General features: G+C 46.1%; 1 long non-coding RNA gene across 1 annotated transcript; it reads right to left on the bottom strand.

Annotated features, from left to right (window-relative positions):
• Positions 1-7,159: 7,159 nt before the first annotated feature.
• LOC146864047 (uncharacterized) lies at positions 7,160-10,012 on the bottom strand. Its single transcript, XR_014976603.1, has 3 exons — positions 9,934-10,012; positions 8,374-8,484; positions 7,160-7,383 (listed from the first exon to the last, which is right to left on the bottom strand). It is a non-coding gene; the product is annotated as an uncharacterized LOC146864047 (long non-coding RNA).
• Positions 10,013-15,593: the final 5,581 nt, after the last annotated feature.

Here is a 15,593-nt window from a genome sequence, read left to right as displayed (position 1 = left end):
TGGATCCACGTGCAAAATTAGGACTATTCCGTTCTTTTTCCAACACTGATGTTGCCCGCTACAAAAGTTGTATAGCTGAAGCAGCCATCAAGTTTGAAAACGAAGGGCTGCTAATTAAAAGCCCGCCACATCAACCCACAACAAGTACTGATACTGAAGCAGGCCATGCAGAATCAAGTGCAACTTCGTCGGCTGAGGGCAGTGCGGTTGGCTCACAATCGCAACACTCACCATCACCATCGACTACAAAAACAATAACTGGATCATTCGGCCGAGTACAATCATTATCAGATTGGTATGTAAAGATGGGCCTTAAGCACAGTGCTGATGCACAGAAAAAACAGCACAAAAGCTTACCAGCAGCAACCCTGAACATTGAGCGGATGGTCCAGGCCTATCTGGACGACCCAACAGAGGTGTACGTTGATCAAAACCCAGTGCAGTATTGGCATAGGAAAAGGTCTGAATGGCCACAGCTCAGCAGGCTGGCGATAAGCTATCTGGCTTGCCCTGTCGCAAGTGTCTCTTCCGAACGTGTTTTCAGTGCTGCAGGTTCCATTGTAACCTTGAGAAGGACCAGTCTATCTCCCAAAAACGTGGAGAGGTTAACAATGATCAAAATGAATCAGCACTTCATACCACTGAATTACACAATGCATGAATCAACAGAGGAAGATGAGGACAGCGGCTCAGGTGACGGAAGTATTGTGTCAGATGATTACCTACTACTGGAAGATCCCCCAGAGTTTGAGGACGAGCTATACTTTCAAACAAGAAAGGGGAAAGGGGGGGCTTTTACAATAATAAACTAACTTAATACTATTGTAGGTCCAGCATACATGCCCAACAATCAATACTAACAAAAAGGGTATGCAGTTCCTAGTAATAACGCAATGTGTGTTAGAATCACTAGGTCCCAAGGTGATGGTGTGAAAACGGTCTGATTAAGCGGAGTAGAAGGTACTCCTTCTGGAAAAGAAGACCCTCACACACCCAACAAGCGGGTGTCTTGCTTCATCACCGGGTCTTTGCTCCTTATCGGGCCTGCAGTGCAATGCCCGATCAGGCACCCCGAGGGGGCCTTCCTGTCGGAGATCTTTATTTCCAAACGCTGGTGAGTAAGGTGTGTGGGGAAAACGGTTAATTGGGATAACTGGTGTCGGTGCAAGTGGAGTGAAAGGTAAGTGTACTAAAACAGGGTAGGTGATCCACTTCAAACAAATTTAATAAAGTATGGTCAACACCCTGATTAAAAACAATCCGCACATTTCTCACCATTAGGTGTATGAGTGATATGTGCTACAAAAATCAAAGAGGTCAACATGTTTCTTGCCTGGGTTTTAATTAAATGGCAATTCTTCAGGACCAATGTATACGGCTACCTGCACCTTTTTGGTGGTGGCCACAACCTCTAAGAGGTGTCAATGGTGGCCACACGTACAGCACCCTAAAAACGTGTGGTGCCGTGTAAACCTAGAACACACAACCTGTGAAGAAAAACACACAATTAAAAACATTGTTATTGTAGACCGGTTCGAGGCATCTGGTTCTGTTAAGGCAACAAGTGATGTCAAACATGAAACCGTGGCATGCGTCGAATGTGAGCAGATATTAAAAGGACTTCATCGAGGCAAACAGCAGAATCTCATCGGAGGATTTAAACTACACTTCTTAGTAAGCATGATACTATTGGTTGTATACAAAACTCACCCCATTAGGCTGTGGAGACAATGTGGCCAGGGTAGGAACACACTAATTGCTAGTGTCCTAAAAGGGAGGAAGATAGATAAAAACAAAAACAGACAGCAAATGCGTCAGAACAATCCGCATCAAGTGCACTCTAAATAAGGTGGAGAACCCATCTGGCGGGGTCCTAGGTTTACGGTAACGTTACCTCAACGCAACCGTGAGTACATTTTATTCTTTCCACTCGTCAAATGCTGCATGATTGGGAGAGTTGGTTTGCGGCTTTTTGAGCCGGAGTTGTTACCACGCTTCATAGGAGAGACTGATCGTACTCAGCATCTACACTCTCTGTTGACGGCGGCCTCACTAGTGCTCTCGTGTCTCACGCTGAGATTAGTCCAGCTTTACTTTCTAATCACCATTTCCTTGTACAAATTTGTCGAATAACTGGCTGCTACAACCGCTGTGTGACTCCTTGACACACGCTTAGACCAGTTCTGCTACTTTTAAGTGCCATACACGGGGGATGCTATATAGGTACCACTGACAGCGACTTCCCCTACGCGATTAGTACTTGGTTGGCACTGATTTAACATTTCCAAATTTATGTGATGACTGTGGCAAGCTTCCGTCCGTGTGCTACCGGCAGTTTGTTTTATATATATTTTTATACACATCAAACAACTCTATATGCTGTTGTTCCCCATGAGATATCCCACCACATGGGTTCTCCACCTTATTTAGAGTGCACTTGATGCGGATTGTTCTGACGCATTTGCTGTCTGTTTTTGTTTTTATCTATCTTCCTCCCTTTTAGGACACTAGCAATTAGTGTGTTCCTACCCTGGCCACATTGTCTCCACAGCCTAATGGGGTGAGTTTTGTATACAACCAATAGTATCATGCTTACTAAGAAGTGTAGTTTAAATCCTCCGATGAGATTCTGCTGTTTGCCTCGATGAAGTCCTTTTAATATCTGCTCACATTCGACGCATGCCACGGTTTCATGTTTGACATCACTTGTTGCCTTAACTGAACCAGATGCCTCGAACCGGTCTACAATAACAATGTTTTTAATTGTGTGTTTTTCTTCACAGGTTGTGTGTTCTTGGTTTACACGGCACCACACGTTTTTAGGGTGCTGTACGTGTGGCCACCATTGACACCTCTTACAGGTTGTGGCCACCACCAAAAAGGTGCAGGTAGCCGTATACATTGGTCCTGAAGAATTGCCATTTAATTAAAACCCAGGCAAGAAACATGTTGACCTCTTTGATTTTTGTAGCACATATCACTCATACACCTAATGGTGAGAAATGTGCGGATTGTTTTTAATCAGGGTGTTGACCATACTTTATTAAATTTGTTTGAAGTGGATCACCTACCCTGTTTTAGTACACTTACCTTTCACTCCACTTGCACCGACACCAGTTATCCCAATTAACCGTTTTCCCCACACACCTTACTCACCGGCGTTTGGAAATAAAGATCTCCGACAGGAAGGCCCCCTCGGGGTGCCTGATCGGGCATTGCACTGCCGGCCCGACAAGGAGCAAAGACCCGGTGATGAAGCAAGACACCCGCTTGTTGGGTGTGTGAGGGTCTTCTTTTCCAGAAGGAGTACCTTCTACTCCGCTTAATCAGACCGTTTTCACACCATCACCTTGGGACCTAGTGATTCTAACACACATTGCGTTATTATTAGGAACTGCATACCCTTTTTGTTAGTAGTGACGAGCTATACTTCCCTGACAATTAGGCTCGCACTTACTGTCTTCCTCCCTTTTTTCCCCCTTTGTTTGTGTCTGTTGTTCCGGTTATAAACTTGTGAATCGCAACCAATGCATTATCACCGTCTTCTAATCTTCTAATTTAAGATACAAGTTTCAGGTGTCTGCCATTTGACACTACAGTCCTCAGAATCCAGCTCCTCCGCTCGATCATACTGCATCTCATGGTCAATTCCATTTCCCTCATGAATGATGATTGGATGATGGTAACAACAAATTCAAACTTTCCTCGTCCTTCCAAAACAAGTGGACCATGAATCTGATGACTTCTATAGCTATCCTCCTTCAGAGCCGAGAGAGACTGGCCATTAACTGAAAATAAGATGCAACAGGTAATGATTGATGCCATGCATTGTCCGCAGAAAAGCAGACTGAGTGATGTAGATTTTGTTGTGTGTGTTGCGCATGAATGAATTGATGTAATTGTGCACTGCCACTAATCAACATTCTACAGAACACACTAATTTTCCTCTTCTGGCAAACAAGAAATGTGTACTTCTCCTGCATCTTGGTGATACATTGCTTTTAATTCAATACAGGAAGGGGACTCACTCAATCTGCGCAATGCAAATGACTGTGACTTAACAGCACCGTCCATCATGATGATGGCGAAAGAGACGGCCTGCAGCGTTAACGAGATGAGATGCAACAGGTAATGATTGATGCCATGCATTGGCCGCAGAATAGCAGACTGAATGATGTAGATTTTGTGGTGTGTTGCGCATGAATTGATGTAATTGTGCACTGCCACTAATCAACTTTCTACAGAACACACTAGTAATTACTAATTTTCCCCTTCTGGCAAACAAGAAATGTGTACTTCTCTCCTGCATCTTGGTGATACATTGCTTTTAATTCAATACAGGAAGGGGACTCACTCAATCTGCGCAATGCAAATGACTGTGACTTAACAGCACCGTCCATCATGATGATGGCGAAAGAGACGGCCTGCAGCGTTAACGAGATGAGATGCAACAGGTAATGATTGATGCCATGCATTGGCCGCAGAATAGCAGACTGAATGATGTAGATTTTGTGGTGTGTTGCGCATGAATTGATGTAATTGTGCACTGCCACTAATCAACTTTCTACAGAACACACTAGTAATTACTAATTTTCCTCTTCTGGCAAACAAGAAATGTGTACTTCTCCTGCATCTTGGTGATACATTGCTTTTAATTCAATACAGGAAGGGGACTCACTCAATCTGCGCAATGCAAATGACTGTGACTTAACAGCACCGTCCGTCATGATGATGGCGAAAGAGACGGCCCATTAACTTAAGATGAGAAGTAACAGGTAATAAATGATGATAATTAATGGCATGCATTGGACACCTGACTCTGAGCTATTGGTCTTTGTGTTTGCGTTGTTTGTTGTGCACAAAGTGATGTCAAAGTGTACTAGTGTTAATCTATCTTTCTGTACACAATAAAGAATGACTCAAGTCAGTAATATTTATATTTCTACTCTTGTTGTGTTATAAAAATTACACTTGTACTGCAGGCCGATCTTCAGTCAGTAGAAGTATCAGAGCTGATGATGAAGTCAGGAGGATGTTTCATGAGTGGCATAAAACGGAAAAGCCTAAAGGTAAACACGTGAACCACAACCACAGCACACCCAAATGTCTGTGTAGAAGTTGAATAGAGTGTAGCGGTGGGATGACTGCAGTGCATTGATTTTACTAACTTTAACTGTAAAATGCTATGTCTGGAATGGATAATGTGCTTTGCGTTTGTCCAACTCTTTGAGAGAAAAAAAAAAGGACTCTAAAGTGTTAACGTAGGATGTGCTAATGGTAAGCACTGTGGGCCTGATCTCTCCTGTTACTGTTGAAGGTCTATGCTGGAAACAGACTACAGTAGAGATGATGCATATGCATACATGCCACCTCGGAAAGTGTTCTTGTTGCACTACACCATCACTTGTGCATTTGTTTTCACTTTCTTTCTGAATATCCCCTTTGGTTTTCAATCTAAAATTACAGGCCGGGCCTTGTCCAAAACTTTGTAAAACATTACAATGCATATTAATTACCTTACCAATCAATCACCTTTTTATTCCAGCCGGGCAGTGGCGAGTGGTGAGGCGACACACCCAAGATTGATGGACGAGAGGAGCAAGAGGAATGCCGTGATGCAAAAAACCAGTCCACATTTTTGACCAGGATAAGACAGTAACAGTATCCACTTTTCACTTCTTTTAAATAATTTGATTAATATCTTGTATACATTCTTTACAACAGTGTGTTCTTGGAGTTGTTATTATCAATCATCATTACGTTTGCTCTGTGTTTACGATTCTTCACTACCAATATTTTAAATTTCTATTTGCTATCTGTTAAAGTATTAAGGCCGGAACAGAACAAGAAATAGAAGTGTATGGAATCCGGGTCTCATCATGCATGCATTTCCTTTTTTATACCTTAACATATGGAATGGATATGGTATGGTAGTCTTCAATGATTGTCGTTTGTTTGTCTATGTATGCATACTGTTTTTCTATGTCAAACCTTTCCCAAAATCCCCCTTCCCATCCAATCAACGGACCCTAACCCTCTTCCCCCGGGCTGTGTGACTTATTGTCGAGGTGTAACTAAATTAAATGTACACCAATACTTAATCACACACTTGCTGGGGCGGATGTGGTGAAAGCAACACTACTTCAATTTCAATGCAGAGCGATGATCTTCTTCTGCTTGCCCACCCATGAGTAGGATATTTCACAGGTTATTTTATTTAACAAAGGAACATATACCTCAGCATGAATTGCCGGCATTGATTGGATTTGTTTGTTGTCATTCCTCATATACAGCACTAACTGTTAGACTGTAGGCATAGCCAAGTCGACAAAACTATAGTTTGTAACTCTGTCTAGTAGGCTATCCTCATAATAACCAGCATTCAGTTTTTTTGTCAAATATTTGAGCATATAATTGTTGCTCGGTAAATTATGTGATGTACTTCATTCAACTACTCCTCTAACAGTCTCTCAAAGGTGATTGACTATCTCCTTTTCTTTTTTTGGAAATGCTGCCACCCTGCCAGTGTATACTACTACTACTATACTACCACCACCACCCCAATCATGGCATGTATGAAAAAGGAAACCATCTTCACCATGCAGCCAGTGCTGTGCCACAGTTGGACATAAACATCAAGCACCGGTAAGAGAGAAGTTTGGGGGAGGCAGAATCAATAATGGACATGTTGTCAATGATGTCAGTTTCAAACACCACTCCAAAGAATGCATAGTAGGACCAGTCAATGAGTGAGGTGTGTCGCATCTATCTGTTTGTGTCTTATACAGTCAGCAAATTATTGAAATCAAACACACGCTATGGGCGGCCATGCACCAGCAAAGAAACAGTGTGATGTAAAACAGTTACCCCACCTACAAAACATTAACAACATTGCATGTAACATAGAAAAAGATATTTAATTGACCCTAACAAATAAACTAAACCCACAAAAGCTAACCCACCCACCTCCCTAACCCCAACGACTGTCTATAGAAATAGAGAACGCCCAAACGAGTGAAGAACGAACAGGAATTAAAAAAGGGGCAGTGACAGGGACTAACTGGTGGGGCAGGACTGGAGGAGGACACGAATCTGGTCCTCTAAATGGGCGACGCGGCGTCTAAGGCCGCGGCAGTTGCAGCCACAGTGGGGGGGGGGCACCGGAGATGGCACGGTGGCGGCGGGCAGCCGCCAGACGGTGGCGCCGTACCGCTGGAGGGCGGTGGCTGGGGCCCGGGGCACTGGAGGAGGCTTGAATTGCTGCTGCAGTCTCCTCCTCCTCCTCGGCTAGGACCACCAGCCGCCGGTATTCATGCTGGATTGCCTCCAGCTTCCGGCGCCGTGCCTTGGCGGCCAACTCCTTCCGGTTGATTTTCGGAGTAGCTGTGTATCAAAAAGAAAAAAACAAGACAATTGTAAAATATAGTCTTAATAAAACAGTAGGACAAGGTAATTATTTACACACATAGTGGCATGGTAGAGTAGCACTATAAAATAAAGCACAGTAGTACATAACATTTTAAATGTCGCCCGTCCTTCTTCCTTCCACCTGTCTTACACTTTTTAGTTGAACAGTGCACCAGGTGCTCTTCTCCATAAAACTTTCAAAGCGGAGTTGAAATCAGATAGATGAGGCCATTGGTTACTCAATACTCTGGCTCCTAGTCCTATACCAATTAAAGGGAATTCTAGTCTTCTAGTTCACTCTTAAAACGTGCCCAAGAACTCATACTTACTTACGACATCGGATAGCGGGCGGACTTTGTCCGCCCACCATCCGACTGCTAAAAAAGGGTGGGGGTCCCGTGGGGACAATTAATTAGGATGATGCGCCCGGCACAGTGGCGGGCGCACCCTGTTATTTTAAATTTAAATTCTGGTTGGCTTTGCTGAAAGCAATGCTAAAATGTTGTGCTGCTTTTCCAAGCACAACATGACGGGCCTCGCACGGAGCCTGTCACGTTTTGCTTTGAAAGTCGGGGAGGTACCATAGCATCGGTAGGTACCCTCCATGGGGGCCCCCAAGCATACTCTGCAATGTGTGCATGCCTTTCCGTGGCGGACGGTAATGCCGCCACGCAAAGGCATTCCAAAATGCAGATTATATGGCTGCCGGTGTGGTGAGAGAGACACCACCGCCATATTGAACCCTTTTCCGCCTAGACATGTCTGAATATTTTCTACAGGGATGGCGGGAGGTTTGCCCCTGCTGTGACGGCAGTGAATTCCAGCCAGCCCGGCGGGGGCAATACGCCCACCATCCTAATGGGGCCCTAATTCACAACTTTACAGTATACATATACATACAGTACACCTTTGCAGTGAGTGTGCTGTCAAGTTCAACAATAGTTAAAGATTATGAATCTAACTTACCACCGCCTGCCACTGGTGCTGCCACTCCCCCTCCGTTGCTATCTGCAACTGCCGCATCCTCGCCCTCTGCGTCGCCTTCGCTGGCCCCAGCAATGGTGGTCGGTAGTGCGCCTAGAAAACATTACACATTTATTAGGCAACATATACACCTCCCCCCTATTGATCAGTAGCAAGGTTGAAAAATGAGTTAATACTAACATAAATCACTAGTACAAATCAGGTAGTAGTAGAGTAGACACTAAGTTATATGATCATTGTAGCATTTGCTTGATTAGCCCTAGCCATGCACATGTGACGTTACCTTTACCTTGCAGCTTCTTAAGACACCTTTGAGCCCACATGACCTGCCTCACACTGCTACTGTCTAGTCTACGCGCTGCGTACGGGCGGTCAACAAACATTAACAAGCCACTTTTTTAGGAAGAACTGGTGTACTACTGTTACTGTTAGTCCATATTGCTTATCCATAGATGCTACACTTTTTGGCACGGCTGAGAAATGCTTGCAAGTTGCAATATACTAACGCACACCATTTCTTTTTTCGCATTACAGACGCAAGATTCGCTTCTACGAACCAGAGCTTCTGAACGATGCACCAACTACCAGTACTAGGTTCTTCTGAGGTGAGGGGTCCCTTCACTCACATCTTCATTTATAAATGTATATAAACTAAATTGCTATGGGATGGTGGTGCTGCCTTCCACCACTTCAGTTATCATGATTTAATTCCCAACTGTATAAGTGTAACAATGTATATTGTTTTAATGTTATTGATTTGCCGGTTGGTGCTGCTAAGAAAACAGTGTACAGACCTTCTCAAATCGAAATAAAAATTTTAAACTTACATAGACTTTGTGGTATTTGGTGTGGAGTGGACTAACTTACACGATTGAGCAAATTAAAGTAAGGGTGTGCATGTGAATTGCTTCCACGACAGAGGTTGGGTGTGTTAATGTTCTGGGTTGTCTACTTGTTGGTTATCTTGGGGGGAGGGTTCCGAGACCTAATAGGTATGACAAGACAGTACTATAGTCAAGCAGTGGAATTGTGGTGGGTGCGGAATTTCTGATTGAGGTGTGCAAGGAAGGTCCAACCTACCATCACCAACATCCTATTTTCTGGTGCAAATGTATGTGCAAGATCCCTACAACAGTTGTATGTCCTATAGGGTATCATATCAAAATATTAAGAAATCTGGTAGGGCTGTTGCTGTGAATTTTCAAAGCCTAAACATCAACAAGAGTAAAAAGTAGTACAAGACAACGACCCAACGGATTGTATGAGCTACTGGTGAATATGAGTTTTATATTACAACCTTTCACAAAGAGTGGCACTGGCCAACTGGGCAAGACTAGCTACTACAGTACAGACAGACAGACTGATAGTATGTAGTAGTACTCAGTCATCATAGCGGAGGCAGGGATAAGCTTTTTGAAACCGTACAGATCAAAGGATAATTGGTGGTAAAAAAATAGCATTTGGAAACACACTATAGTTCGGGAGAAATGGGGCAGTAAAAGTTATGGAATAAGAAATATTATTAAAAACAAGAAGACTTACTGGGGCCAGCAGAGGAGCCCTCAGCGGTGTCCTCCTCGTGGTGTTCCTGTCCCGCCGACTGCCCAGTCCCTGCCCGTCTGCCCCTGGGTGCTGATGAACAGGAAAGATATAAGAAAGAGACAAACATTGATGGATGGTGTCAACTTAAGCAAATACAATATTTTTCAACAACGGTCAAAAAACACTTATGTAAACAATTGCAATAACTACATTGACCGATCTCATCTGGTCAACATGTAATATCGGGGGATTCGCAGTTCGACTACTTAAGTTACTATTTATCAACAGTAATCCATTCTTCCATTCTGATTCCAGAAAACTAAGTTACAAGTAAGCCTAAGTATTAGTACAAAGTACCACCCAACCTAGCCCACCTATTCCAGGCATGCCAATTGTACATTAAGTATGCATTTCGACTGTTTTCCTCAACAATGTGTATGATCCAATCATGGAGGACACATGAACATGACTACATTTTTTGTATACACCAAATTTTGGTTTGATTGATGCTGATCTGCTACTGCTAAGTAACTGCAAAGCCTACCTCCACTCATTGAACAAACAAGAAAGGTTCTAAAGACTGGCGTACTAGCAGCACGTCACGTAACTGAGTGAGGGGGGCATCACGCATACCACTAACCAATTAGAAGCTCATACAAAGTACCTAAACCTATGTATCAATCCGCCCCTATCTATTAGTGACAGGACAAAGTAAGGAGTGGACGTGAGTCACTGTAGCATTACGTAACTTAATTTCTCTAAAATAAACTCGTAAAGAATCACGCTAAGCAAGCGCAAACGCAAAGCTGCAAACAAGTAAGATTAGTAGTAGCGCAGAAGAGCACCTGTGTCATAATCACAGAAGACTTTTAAACGTTATTAACCTGGAATGTATTGCAAGCAGCAACATTCTAGCTGGTTGGAAGGAAAAAAAGATATTCGCAATATATAACATAGAGCAGAAGAACAGACACAAAGTTGTAATAATTAAATAGGTACTCACCAAGCCCCGGGACCTCCACTCCTAGCAGGTCCAGCAGGTCCTGCTCACGGTCCAGGATGTCGGACCACCGGTGCGTCAGCTGTGCCTGGGTGCGCCGGACCCCAGAGATGCGCGACACTGCCCGGCGCACCTTCCCCCACCGCTGCCGACGCTCCCGGAGGCCGTACCCGGACCCAGGCCTGCCACCTGCTGCCAGGGTTGAGGGGAGGTGGCGCTGCACAAAGAAAATTAGTGCAGCCAACTCCGCCTCCCCAAATAAGGCCCGTGCATGCACCCCTTGTGGGCGCCGCCTTCCGCAAGGAAGGCGGTCGCGGCTCTGGCTGCGCCGGCGAACAGCCCTGCCCTTGGACATGGTTCTGGGGACGGGAAAGAAAAGGTAAAATAAATAAAGGAGTAAAGGAAATAAATAGCGGGCAATACAAAGAGAAAAGGTAGCTAAAAAACAAAAAAAAAGTACACAAAAACCAAAAATATAGAGGCAGGAAAATAGTTAGAGAAATAATAAGAAATAAAGATCCAAAAAAAGTGGCTATAAACAAAGGATTGAAAAGATTTAGGGAGGATTGAAAATCAGGCCCCAGAACCATGCAATAGAGTGGAAAACAAGATGGCCGCGCCCGTTGCGACCACGTGCGCAAGTTCGCGCGATATTTTCTCCCTGAGCAAGCAAAAAGCAACGCGATCAAGTAAAAGTGATCGCGAACAGGAAATATCGACCGCGAACATGCATTGCGCGACCCGGAACAGGAAGTAAACAACGCCAGAGGGCGGGACAAGTGAAAACAAGATGGCCGCGCCCGTGAGCGACCGCATGGGTAAGTTGGCGACCCGCGAACACGCAAAAAATACCGCGAACAGGCGGCAAAAAAACTTCCGCATCTTCGCGATATTTCCGGCGTGTTTGCGGAGATTTTCTGCATTCTCGCGATAATTTGCGGAGGTTAATTCCGCAAATTCCGCCCACCCCTAGTTGAGACCCTGATGGTCTTCTTGTGGACGATGGCGATTCCTCCTCTAACTCCGTTGGTGCGGTCTCTGCGGGCAATCTTGTATCCGTCAGGGATGGCTATGGTGATGTCTGGAGAGGAGGCTTCGTTCATCCAGGTCTCGGTCAGGAAGGCGACGTCTGGTGATGCGGTGTCGAGTGGGTCCCAGAGCTCGATGGCGTGTTTGCGTGCGGAGCGGGTGTTGATCAGGATGCATCAGAACTGGTTGTGTTCTGTTGTGGAGGGTGTCTCTGCGTCTTCGAGGAGAAGCTGCAGATCCGGCAGGCGAAGGGACCGTGGGTGCGCTTCGGGGCGGCTCTGTAGCAGGTGAGGGTCCATCCTGGGTTGAGAGCGATGAGGGTGCTGGCGTCGTATCGGAGGCGGTCTTCATGGCTGGTGCGGGGGCCAGGGGTTATGGCTCTTGGCGCGGTCCAGGCACAGACAGGCGCAGACAGGCTTGCAATCATACCTCAGGGGTAAAGCTAACTCCGCAGATGACAAGTGCACTTGCCCATCCCCTGCAAACAACATATCCAGGACCCAGAAGACCCCACATCATGCAAATCAGACATATGAGTCTCTGCAAACACAACTCCCTGTACATTAGCACATCACAGTCTGCCGTGCATGTAACCCAGCTGCCTGAAGTACACAGTTGCATACACCATTGTGCGCTGTCAGATGATCACACACCTATATGTCACACAGGTCTTGTCTCTCACAGTCACATCGCAGATGTCCTGCTGACCCTCAAAATCATGGACACCCCAGTTGTATGTAACAGGAAGCCACACCATAATGACACAGAGGCAGAGACCTGAAGGCACATGTCACTAAGCACAACCTGTAAGCTGATACACAGGAGTGGGATTACAGAGGGTTTCTAAATGCCCTTGAGGAGGCATGACTGGCCAGGTCTACGTGAAACAGTGTTTGGCCCTGGACAGTAGTCATGTAGCTAAGCAAGTGTGACATACTTTATATACATACTCCTGAGGCACACAAATTGGAGTTCCCTGCTGCATGGATTTGTTTGAAATACCCCAGCCATATGTGGCGAGTCAGACCAGCAATTGTAACACATATCAAGGGCACACACAGATCACATGTCAGATCCCAGGCATTGGGTAAACAATTGAACCACTTATGAAACACACAACAGAGTCACGGGAACAGATGCTGTCCGGAAGCTGAAGCATAGCTGACTGCAGGGACACAGTGCCCTAGTGACACAAGCAACAGACTGTAGGGGCCACACCTGTGGAACAGATGAGGAGGGTGCATCACACAATTGAGGGACCTGAGTATTGGACTATAAGACCTACGTAATGTGGAAGTGTGACCAGGCCAAAAGACTGCAATTAGCATGTCAGACATAGTACACAGATTAGGCATGGACTTACCCCTCCTTGCTGCTGTCTGGACTCCAGCTGCCTATCCAGGTCCGGGAAGACCACCGCCAGGATCCTGAGCATGTGGGGGTCAGGGTCCGGTGTCCGCCCCTCCTGCGAGGAGGTGACAGCTTCAGCTGGACTCTTGCGATCCTCCGGGTCCAACCCCGAAGGTCCTGCCACCTCCTCTGGCAGTTGCGGATCCGGCGCTTGTAGATCCCCACCGAACGAACTGCCCGGGCGATGGTCAGCCATATCTCCTGCTTCTGGTGGGCATCAACCTGTGAGGATGACAAAGTTAAAATTACATTAACATACATGCCCCATATTTGTGCTGCACACATTTGGATATACATGTCATCATCACAAAGGAAAATGAGTTACACAGGTAGTGCAACCATGGGAAAGGACAAATAATCTGCATGTCTGACATGTTAACAATGCCTGGGAAGTTTAAGCTTGCACAAATGCACTTTAGCAGCAGAACACCTGTTCATTACATGTACCTATACACTTTGGGGGATGAAAGTACTCAGTGAGAATGCTTGCCACTGGTGTACACACTGCTAGTACTGCTAGTCAGACAACATGCATAATTAGGAAGGCAGTGGACTGCACACTCACCTGCTCCCCTGGTTTCCCATACAGCTTGCTGTACTGTGGAAGGAGACCATCCAGCAGGGCCTGGTTCTCCTCCTCAGTGAAGGCTGGGGCCCTCTCCAGGGTACGTGCCATAGCAGGAGCCAGAGGATGCAGAGACAGCAGCAGTGGTAGCAGGGATGTGGTCCAGTAGCATTTAGTGCAGGCAAGTGAGCTCCCTGGGGTCCAGCCAGCCTTATATCTGTACTGCAGAGGCAGACTTTGTGCCATGTGTCCCCAGTGATAGGTCCAACACGGTTCCATTCTATGAATCTGGCCAATCCATGGAAATGCACGACTCGTACACGTCTTCCACATCGTTCAAATCTTCACCTTCATGAAACCCTAGGAATTGCAACATAGTTGTAGGCATCCAACTGAATTTCCTGCGCACAACTCGTACAATTTTTTAATCCACATCCGTCTCCATGACAGTCCAGAGACAATTTTGATACTTGTATAGCGCACTACTCACCCGCAAGGGTCTCAAGGCGCTTTTATGAATACCGCTGTGGAACCCATCCTGGCTTTCCCAGTGAGGCGTCCACTCCTGGGCACCCCCAGGGTGGAGGCCAGGCATCCTTAGCGTTGTGGGGGCCGTTGTGGAGATTAAGCAAGCTATTGCCCAGAGTTGCAGAGTTTCCATGATTGGAATAGGCACCGAGGCGAGAATTATCAGGTCCGTGGAATTTTTGAGCCCAAGACCCGCCGAGGCGGGGAATTGAACCCTGGTCCCGGGCTAGACCTCTGCATCAGGGTCTGCCGCTCTAATCATTGAGCCACACTTCTCCACTCAGCCAATGGGTGCGCACGGCTCGGTCAATTGACTGTACAGCGTATTTTGAAAATACAAATGCACCCGTCTGCATACAATTCAATGGCATACGCCTGTCTCGGACCATGCCTGCCCAATGCGCATGCATGATAGTCACCCGCGTCGAACCTCATTGCAGTCAATGGCAAAGTGTACGCACGACTCGGTCATGAACCGTGCAGTGCGTTCGCATTGTTACCCGCGTCTGACCTCATTGCAGTCAATGGCAAAGCGTACGCACGGCTCGGTCATGAACCTTGCAGTGCGTACGCATTGTCACCCGCGTCGGACCTCATTGGTGTGACTATTTGACGGATTCAACACACAATTACTTGCCAGGGACACATGTGCACACCTACCACACTACAGCATTGGCCACACAGTGTCCCATGGCATGTAAGGCTGCATTCCCTGTGAGGGGGGGGCAACATTTGGTTTGTTGTGTGGCACTTTTGTTCAGCCACTCCCAGGCTGTGCACGTGTTCATGGGGGCAGAATCCTTTGTGTATTGTGCACATTGCCACTGTGATGTGCAAATGTACAGTAATGGGCATGAGTCACGGACACAGTTGCAGGTTGGATATGTTTAGGACATGTCACATCCACCCTGAGTCCTGTGAGTACATCACAGTGAGACCTGTAGCCACAATTCAGATGTGCACCCACAGTCTGTGTGCATGTTGTGTCTCAGATGAGGATGATCAAATGTGCCCAATGTGAGACTGTCTCCACATCCATGTGGTATATTCAGCAACCTTGATGGTGTGTGTGTGTCTAAGAGACGTACATGTAGGGCCAGCAGAGACAACAGTGGCCACTATCTGTGG

This window comes from Triturus cristatus, chromosome 2_1 (assembly GCF_964204655.1).
Source record: "Triturus cristatus chromosome 2_1, aTriCri1.1, whole genome shotgun sequence".
Lineage (NCBI taxonomy): Eukaryota > Metazoa > Chordata > Amphibia > Caudata > Salamandridae > Triturus > Triturus cristatus.
Note: the sequence above shows the minus strand (reverse complement) of the source record. Positions and strands in the feature narration are given on the sequence as shown.